At 47.8% G+C, this 10,313-nt stretch overlaps 1 protein-coding gene across 4 annotated transcripts in view; it reads left to right on the forward strand.

The window, feature by feature from the left end:
• The window catches only part of LOC144159644 (protein phosphatase EYA2-like), a 125,034-nt gene that overhangs the window by 87,318 nt on the left and 27,403 nt on the right, over positions 1 to 10,313 (forward strand). The window lies entirely within an intron of this gene.

The following is a 10,313-nucleotide window of genomic DNA, read 5'->3' on the forward strand; positions in this document are numbered from 1 at the left end:
ACTATAATAAAGCCAAGCCACGCGACAATTTGACTTGCTTGGAAAGAAATGGCGTTATTTGCGTGTTCTGGTTCATATTTCTGTGTTGGCGTTTCATTTGTTCATGACTGTGCATCCATGGGGTGCATCTCTCTCTCCAACTCTGTTTTTTTTTTTTCGTCTCCTTGGTGTCATTCAGACGGGAAGCGGAGTACAGGGGATGGGTACTTAAGCCGCATTCTTGGTAACCGCTGTTTTTGACGAAGGTGTACACCGTTCGGCCCGCTTGAGCGTGAGCGGTCTTCAAACTGCGCCAATCGTCGTTCTCTCAATTTTGTAATTTCAAGCTGGCTGTGGTAAAGGAACCACTGATAGTAACGTTAACAACAAGTAGACGTGATAGCTTCGGGTGTCTCGCATGGGACGTTCTTCTTTTCGACAATGGTCACGACTTCCATTGTAACTCGTGCCGTATATCTATTTCTGATAAAATAAATTTTAAAACGCCACTGTGCGGGAAATTTAGGCCCAGGTTAAAGATTTATTGGCCGTCTGATTTATTTTCCATGATTCAGCTAGGGCGTTTTTCACAGCTGAGGTGTAACTCGGTTCATACAAGAGCAAAACGCGCCCTGTAGAAAGAGATCCGAGTACGTGAGTGAAGCTTCTTATTATTTTTTTTTATCCACGGGCAGCCAGAGGGATTAGAAGGTCGAACTCAGTGGTACGCTAAATGGGTGGTATGAACATGGCGTTTTTTTTTTAATAATCCGTAGCAACTTGTGTTGCATAAAACGGGTTGAACTGTTATTGTGAGCTGTAATCTGCACTCTACGTTACGTGTAGGACGCCTCAATATTTTTTAAACACGAATTTGCTAAGAACCAAGTTTGTTTAAAAAAAGGTGAAATCTTTTTAACAACAGAACCGTTTAAGCTTTGAGCTCCGCCGTCGAGCATTGCCACAAAAATACGAAGAAAGAATACCGAGCACACGTGGGCGTGCGCCTCGTGAGGAGCGCCCGGCGTCGGCAAGCTCGACCTTCGACAACACTGGTCAGCGTTCGTGGTGTGATCTCTCGCGTGCTGTTCTGCTCGCCAGTTCCCGTTTGTTTGCGTCTGAAGAGGGAAGCACAGACGCCGAGTTCGCGAAGCCGGTTGCCGTGGATTTTAGCGCGTGCTGACGCGGTCCACTTCGGGAGAGATGTGAAAAGCTGCGGACAAAACGATCCGGCCCTGCCAGTCATGGAGAATTTTCAGCGGCAAGTTCGGAAATCCATGTTAGGTGCAACATCCGGGTCTCCGACGGAGGGAAAAGAGCCGCCAGCTCTGCTGTGTCTGCAACCTTGCACCACTAGTGCGGGCTGTGGCAATTTTTTTTAGTCAGAAAAATGGAGCCCGAAAATAGGTGTTCATCTCAACCCTTGGCGTATATTTTAGGACCCTTAAGCTCCGCGTCGTGGTGACGCATTCCGTGTTATGAATCGGGGATATAGCGCCAGATGCGCCTTGGAAACGTGAAACAGAATGTATAATTGGCTTCAGTCTCTAAAAAACACGCGTTCCTCTTTCGATTAGAGTAGTTTTGGTGAAAAAGACCGGCGCCGCTGTTACAAAACCGGTTCATCTTGTTATATCGACCTGCTGGATGATGGATCGAAGCCCACATGAAAATCTGAGCCAATAACGCGACAGCGAAAAACTAATCGCTTTTCCTAAAATTGACGCCGCTTGGTGTCCTTTTAAAGTACTTTAAATGACGGGTGGTTGCTCTATCGCCATAGGCGCCGCGTCGGAGGGCTTATACGAGTGGCGACTGTGTATCAGGCAGATAAAAAAAAACAATAATTTCGTGTGTGCGGGATGTGAACAAGGGTGCGCCAAACTAGAGGCTCTTTAGCCTCTAGTTTGGCGCACCCTATTTTAATTAAACAAAGACCCGTGATTTTCCCGCGGAGGCGGTGGATTGCCTAACGATCAAACAAACACCCCAATGTTGAAGCCACACGTTTTAAGACGCAGGCATGGCGGGGAATCAACTTAGAACGTGCGCAAACAGTTTCACGAAGCAGAAAATAGTGTGAACGAATGGTTTCTGGTCCCCGTTTCCTCTGCCACATAGAAGGCAGAAGGTCTGCCGTGCGCAGGAGTACTGGTTGAAGAGAGATGCCGATCACGTAATTGTGATGTCGTAAGGACTTTTAGAGCCTCCCCCACCGACAGCATCTTTGCAGGCCCCTTGCATGTGGGCAGCGCCATGATTCCAGGAGCTCTGCGCAGAGCAGCTAGTGGATGGTGCTGCAAGAAGCCCACCGCGTGAATAGCTGGCGGCAGCGTCGGTGCGAGTGGCACTGAGGAAAGGCCCCTCGGTTCACGGAGAACGCGTCCGCGCTATCATCGATTGTAACCGGAGTCCCGCCGCGCGGGAGGCCCGGATGTCCTGACGACGGCGGCGGTACGCTGCCGAAGGTCCTCGCGTCGTCGCACGCGTGGTTCCCCCCCCTCCCCCTCGTTGCCGCGTCTACCCCGTGCTCTGGATGGAGACTTGCCGTTGGCGGACGACGTCAACATCGCCCGGCAGCCTCCCTCCCAGGCAGACACGCACGCTTCGTCTTCCTTGGCCGGGGCACCTTCAGACGCCTACGCAGATGCATTATTGCACACGTTCCTGCTTCGACTGCTCACTTTTCCTGGCGTGGGCGCCAGAGCTGCACTGTTAACTGAAGGTGTGGTTGGCAGAAAAGCGACAACCGTAGACGCATTAGAGGTCTCCCGGTGGAGGATAGATACTAGGTGGTTGGGGGATTAAAAAAGTGCCCATGTCATGTTGAATTAAGACGCCTTCCGTCTCGCGTTGTCGAAGGGTTGTGGAATCTCGCCACTGGAGAGTCGAGACGTTTGGCTCTGCGATGGGCCTTGCTCTGAATGGCTTCGATCTGACCCTATGCGTTTCCTCGCTGCTCGTTCTTGCCGTCGTTTTTCGGGAGAGCTGACGACGATGGTGGACTTCGCTGCTTGTCTGTTTGATCATTTGGCTGCGTTCTTCCACTCCCTACATCTGGGGGTATTGGCGTGGAAGGCAACCAGTCGAAGCTCGCACTATGAAGCGTCTCTTCCTATGGAACACTTCACAAGGAGCCCTTTTGCTGCCCCAGACGCCAACGCTGGTGCAGGCTTTACCGCTCAATGGTAAATTTACTGCCTTTGCATTAAACATGAGTAAATTCAGAAAGCATGATCGTTTGGCAAAAAATAAATATGAATAAATCTAAGGAAGTGATGAATAAACATGTCGAAAGCGCCGTGTTCTGAATATGTAACAAAACGCTGGAACAAGCTGAAGAATATAACTACTTCGGACAGAGTGTCTGTGCTGATCCCAACCCCAAGAGAGAAATCCGGCGCAGAATAGGCATGAGTTTGGGTGCACTCGGGAAGCACTCCCAAATAAAGAAAAGTAGGCTACCTCTGTTACTCAAAAAAACAATATACAACCAGTGCATACTGCCGGTGATGACATACGGAGCTGAAACTTGGCGCCTTACTAATCAACTGGAAATCAAACTTAGGTCGGCTCAACGGGCCATGGAACGAATAATGATAGGAGTAACACTTACGGACAGGAAACGAGCTATCTGGTCATGAGAACAAACTTGAGTAGAAGATACCTTAGTTCAAGTAAAGAAAAAGAAATGGACTTGGGCCGACAATGTGGCGAGAAAAATCGACAACCGGTGGACAATTAGGGTAACAGAGTGGGTACAGAGAGGCGGTTCTAGAAGAAGAAGAGACCAATTAATATCTTCAGAGGCTAAGAATGGACTCGAGCAGCGCAGGACAGGAAGCTACTGGAGGTCGGTGGGAGAGGCCTTCGCCCTGCAGGCTTCAACCTTGCAGGATGTTGATGATGATGACGAACGTGCACTCGATCAGAACTTGGGGCGTGTGCGCTTTGGGATCGCGAGGAAATTTCAGCTGATTCAAATAAATCCCCAGCATGGCACTGTTGGCCTTGTCAAATGAAGTGGAACCAAAATAAAGTCACATCAAATGAAAGAAATAATCAAATTTGAATTATTAACTATTGCACAACATGTGTAGTCATTTTTACGTGCGCACGTCTCTAAGCCCGGGCTACCCAATTTTGATGAATCAGTTACAAAGTTGTCTTTGTTGGAAGGAGACAGCCGTTTGTTTGCGTGGAAAATGTCCAAGTGTGCATTACGTTCTTTTTTGCGCGCATGGCGTAAATAGGTGCGCATTCATGTCTGCTTATTCAAGTCGTTACAATCATAGCGAATTTTCCCCCAGAAAGAGCATCTGTGTTCAAACCGGCGCATTTTAAGTGCTCTTACGCTGGCAGAAAATGCGAAGAGTATGAACTTCACTTTGATTTTTAGGTGTGTAGCAGGCACGATTGCTCAGGACGGGTGCCATATGTACTATAGGCAACCATTAAAACTGAAACAGCTGTGCTGTTAGGTTTTTGTTGTTATACCTAAGAGGTGCTAGTGCAATACGCAGCGAACTTAATTTTATGTATACGGGGGTTGATGTACAAGAGGGTAGTTAAAGCAAATAATTTGGATATGAAATAGTTTGAATAAGTTGAAGTTGAAGCTCATTGGTTGGTTAAGGGAAGCGAAGGGAAGTGAAGCGAAGGGAAGGGGAGTGAGTGAGTGAGTGAGTGAGTGAGTGAGTGAGTGAGTGAGTGAGTGAGTGAGTGAGTGAGTGAGTGAGTGAGTGAGTGAGTGATGCGGTGTTCGTGTATGCAGACGGGTTTAAACTTACCGTTTGTTTTTAATACTACAAACTAGAGTAAACCTTTATATGCTGGCCAGAAACCTAATTTCACCTACATCGTCCCTGACAATAAATCCCCTCCCCGAAATCAGTGAATCGCGTGTAAGTGGACTACTTGCCCTACGAGGCCCTTGTGCGTCCAAAGTGACGTTTAATCTAATCTAATCCCTCACTGGGCGTCACCACTCAAACGCAACACTCCTCCGCGCATGCCTTCCTATTCACGAGACGCGCCCCCCCGAAGAAAACAGCAAGCTGGCAGGGTCGCGCAGCCGAGACTCCTCAACCTCGGCGCAGCCGCTGAAAGCCTCTCCAGCCGCCAGCACAATCGGGGGAGGCCGCGGGAACTCTGGCGGCGTCGAAACCCACAAAGCAACAAGAAGGAGATCACGCGGGCTGCTCAGCCGCTGGGGCCACTGGTTGGAGCAGCAACGAGCGATGAGTGGTCGCCGCCTAGCGCCCCCTTGATAACAGAAGGCCCATTCACTGCCTCCTCATCCATTTTTTTGCCTACGTATTTGCTGATGGGCAACTTCGGCCGTACTAGGGGAACGCGTCGTTCTGGTTTCGGCTGTTCGGCTGAGTAATATACGTTGTGGTATGAAGGCACGGTGAGCGAGCTTTCTTGACTGGACGGTGTGGCCGCGCCGAGGTTCGAGGCCCCCTCGTGCGAAGCCCTCCTCTCCTTTCACGGTGAAATTGCTGCCTCCGGGATGACGAGCCACGCGCTCTTTTTCCCCTCAATATAGTTCGAGGGGGCTGCAGAGTAAAGAGAGGGTGCTGTACGCGAGTGAGTACTCCGCGTGGAGAACAGCGTTCTACTCAGCATCATCGCGCCGTCCTGAGGAGCGCCTTCGCCCAGAGTCACTGCCGCGACAGTCTCCACGGTGTTTTGCCTTTTTAACTTCCGGAATCTTCGTGTAGTGCATATGGGAGGGCGGGTGCGAGGGAGAGGGAGCGCAGGGGGAAAAATAAGGGAGGGGGTACCTCAGCTGTTCCGTGCAACACTTGGGGCTTCGTCGTCGCACGCAGGACTGCAAATGTCATGAGATGCTGCTATCTGTCGGGTGTGCTAGCCGTACCCTTTCAGCTGCTGTCTGCCTTGAGCACGAACAATTTCTCATGCCCTAAAGCTCTCCCTTTGATGAGTTAAGAGCCTAGAGGGCACAGAATACTTCCTCGATTAAAAAAAGCATCAGACACTGTAAAATGTGACATATAAACTGAGCAGATGCAATGGATTGTGATACGTTGTATAGTTATCATTATCACTGTTTGGAAGTTATGTATGTAATCAGTTGCAGATTACATGGGCTAATAGTTCATAATCCGATATACCACGATAGTCTTACTGCTTATCAAAAGCGTCGTCAACCAATCTCTCACGAATGTCACTGCAATTACGTTGGTTGTACAGATGTATCCTGTAGTAGGATGGATTTTCAAAAAAAAAAAAAATTCTATAAATGGTTTTGTGAGCTCACATCTTTCCTGAAATGGGATGTACTAGAATTAAATTGATTTTTTATTAAAAATACCCCGAAAGTCCCTCACTCTGGAGGTCATTACATAGGAGGTTGGCTACACAGCAGAAATCAGTTCACTGCGAATAAAAAAGAAAATACGGAAATAACAATTCATGCGCGAATATTGCGTTAACAAAGTAATATATTCGCAAAATATGAAAAGCAAACAAACAACAAGTAAAATTGCGGTACAAGGACAAAAAAAAAACAATATGTCAAAGGGAAATTTCACAGTCTAAACCGTAATATTTCCGATTTCAGATTACTACTTCTGCGAGTATTAGTTCATTAAATCTGACAGTAGAAATGTTGAAAAAGCAAAACGAGTTTTGTTTAGAGCGGAGGAAATCTTTTTTTTTTCTTTTTAGGAAACTCTACTAACATGCGTTGCTTGTGTGAATTTATTATGTGTAATTTTTGAAAAGAACTTCATTTGTGCTGAGGAAATGTAACATGTATGCACTTGCTTTGCCAGTATTTTAAGCACGTTTTTCATACTCATAGAAAAGAGATCTAAAGCTTCTATTTTGCTAGTCAGTTCATATTAAAATTACTGTTTGCTCGTCCAGGCTTGTACGACGTCAACCAATCTTAAGAATACTTGTAATGCGAAAAGAATGGTGCGAGCTTCAGAAAATCTGCCCTTGTGGAAATAAAACAAGACTGTCTTTTTCTAACAGTTAGCCAAAAGTGATCAGGTGTAGAGAAGATAATTAATTTATAAATGGTGTCATATTAGGGAAAACAGGCAAACCGTTCATAGAAAATTTTTAACAATGGCTTCAAGGTACAGTTCTGTATATGCGCGATCCCGTGAATGCAAATTCTGAACTTAATAAGGTTTCCGTCTATTGGCTCCTACTGAACAGCAACTTTTTGATTTTGACCCAGAAGTACTCACATTATCGTTAGTAATTGCTAAAGATGATTTGTTTAAAATGCGTATACATACGGTTATTAGTACAGAAAGTATGAAAACGCCTTTTTTTTAATTGTCTTCTTCATTTCACTGTGGGATTTTGTATTTGATGTACAGCTGTTGAAACTCAGTTTTTGTCGTTGTTTGTGCAATTTTAATTTACCAAATTCGGGGCTTTAGGGGAGGGTATGGCTTAACCAGGCATTTTGGCTACTTTCCCCAATTTAATGAAACTTGTGCTTAGGATAGTTGATTCACGACTGTGGTAAAAGGAATAGGGCGTTAAGCAGACGAAGTCGTAGGTAGGAACAAATGACATATACGGGCGCCAAACGACATATACAAGCGCCATATTTGGCGCTCGTATATGTTCTTTTTTAGTATATTCATCTTCGTCTGCTTAGCGCACATCTTTTTTTTTACCATACTCTCTCCAAGTTTGCATGTGCTTGTCAATAGACGCCAATAAAGGAAAACGAACAATAAAAAAATATACAAAAAAAAAACCAAAACAAGACAGCGATAGACGAATCAGAGCGCGGACGCAGGGCTACACCCGGCAATAAATGATCTTCGTCGACTTGCGAACAAAAGTCGACTGGAATTGGGCGTCCAACTTTGTTAGTAGTGCTCGCGACCAGTTTTATGACGCACTGAGAGTTGGAACACGTGAAGATGAAATGTATCTTGCCGTGAATAATCATTGCGAGGTGGGGCCTCCTGATCTATTATGGCTGAAATCTCTGGTGATTATCCCCCCCCCCCCCCCCCTTCCCCTCCTCTACCTTCAAATACAGGTGCTCCTGCGGCCGCAGCATGGTCTCAGAAAATAAGGGTAGCTTGCGTTGTATTGTCCATGATTTAAAATTTATTCTGCTACATTTGTTTAGCGAAAGCAACCCTATAACTAAGCTGAGCGCCTCTTCTTGAATCGTTGCAGGTGATTAGCAATTGCTTCTTTAAAACGAACAATACAGCGGCGCCGCTGCAGCAGTCGTTCCGCGGCCGCCAGAAGTGCATGGGAACGCGGCCGTGGAATGAGTTGTAATGCGCTTTCACTTAAAGAACTCAGAGGACACCTAAGAACTTCTTAAGTGTTGTGAATAGAAGCCTTAATGTCCAGTTAAACGCCTTAGACCCCGTGCTTGCGCCTCGCGTTGTCGAAGGGCTTTGCAATCTTGTTGCGTGGAACACTGCTCCGCGATCCGCTTTAACGCTTTCGAATGGCTTCCATCTGTCTCCTACGCGTTGCACCGCTGCTTGTTCCTTCCGCCGTGTAATGGGAGAGATGACTGCGATGGTGGATTTTCCTGCTTGCCTATTCGCTCGTTCGGCTGCGTTTTCCGCTCTCTACATCTGCGGTGCACTGGTATGGACGACCACTTCTCGCTACTGCCGCACTTATGCTGGATGGAACGCCTCGTGCTATGGAAGGCTTCCGATGCCGTTTCTGTTACGGACGCCTGACGCCGGCTGTTTTGCTCAATGGGTCATTCAAGGCTTTCGCCTAAATGAATTATTGAAGGGATGCCCGCTAAGTTAAAGCCCTGAACCGCAGTGCAGAGTACATTCCATCCCTCATGAGGCAACCAGGCCGTCACGCTTTTCATGCTTTCTCGGTCAGTACGCCTCTGTACGTGTGGCAGCCAACTGCATGGTTTCCCCAGGATAATAATGGACATTTTTTTACGGATTTGACACCGGCAGCAGGGACGGACGTAACAATTTCGAAGTCCGTGCTTGGTGTACGCTACATAAAGCACTGCATTGGTAAGCTGTACACACATTCTTCCAATGGTGTAGCAGCCCGTTGACGTGCGCTCCACTGGCACAACCGTCGAGGTAGCATTTGTGTGAAGCCTCCGTGTGCGAGCTTCCGTGTTATAATTTCTGACTGCTACGTCGCGCATATACGCGTCTCTCTCGCCTCGTTCCCGTGCGGCAAATATTTTCATTTCGCGTTCGGCGTGTTTTCTTTATGCGACCACATCGCGTACAACCGCTGCACACAATTCCGCAGTACACGCTCGTACTCTGCGAGAAGGAGGAGAAGGAGGAGGCAGGGCCGCGTTTTAGCGGCGTAGTGGTGCCGTGAAGCAGGCACCGACACTGCTGGCTCGGCGCTCCAGCGTAGCGGCGCTCCCCCCTCGTTCGGTCGGCCGGGCGCGCGGATGGGACCGTCCCGGCGCAGCTCGGGTTTCGGCCGAGCAGCGTCGGGTTACAGCCGTCGCCGGCGCTGGGACGAAGAGGCACGCAGCGGCCCTCCCCTCCCCCTCCCACCTCTTTTCTCTCCGCCGCTCTTTCTTCTTCTCTGAAAAGAACGGGGGAGGGAAGAGGAGGGGGCAGGGTCCAAGATGGCTGCTGCTACAGGGGAGGCGACGCCATCTTGCCTCGCTGGCTGGCTTTGTACGGAGAGAAGCGTCTGAGGAGAGACGAGCGAAAACCGCGGTCGAAACAGGTGGTGACGGAGGGAATCTCCGAGGAAGAACTGGGGGGGATGCCGCCGTGGGCTGCTCTGACCAACCAGGCTCCATCGCGGCTTTTACCGCTTGCTTATTTTCCTGACATTTTTTTTTGTTCTGTTCCCTCGAAGACCCCCATAGAATAGACGCATTACAGAAGAGAAAGTCGAGAAAAAAAAAAAAAAGCAGAAATGTGCTGCGATGTTTATAGACGTCTGCTTTTGCACGAAGTAGCAAGTTTAGCAAGTCGCCGCTCGTTCTTGCTACCGATCATTGGGGTCAATGGCGATATGGTCCATCATGACGATATGGTCCATCAGTTATGGTCCGTGAAAATTGTGCTTAGAGGCTGCAGCTACTTCTTCGCGCTTGACCGTTTAATCAAACGTTCTTTATTTCGTATCTGCACTCCTAGTTCTTTTTAAAAATTTTTTTGTTTGGTCCTGTGTACAATAAAAGTTCGTATACTGCTTAGTTCTTTTTTTAATCAGTAGTTTGACGGCATATCGTCTGGTCTGGTAGCATAACTGAGTAAATCAAGTAAATTAGACATGAAGGCATGTTTCAGGCATTCAGAATAAACAACGAACAAATGGATAAGAGCACACAAACAGGGTATCGGGAA

Source organism: Haemaphysalis longicornis, unplaced genomic scaffold (genome assembly GCF_048455015.1).
Source record: "Haemaphysalis longicornis isolate Haplotype H1 unplaced genomic scaffold, Haemaphysalis longicornis Haplotype H1 scaffold_10, whole genome shotgun sequence".
NCBI lineage: Eukaryota > Metazoa > Arthropoda > Arachnida > Ixodida > Ixodidae > Haemaphysalis > Haemaphysalis longicornis.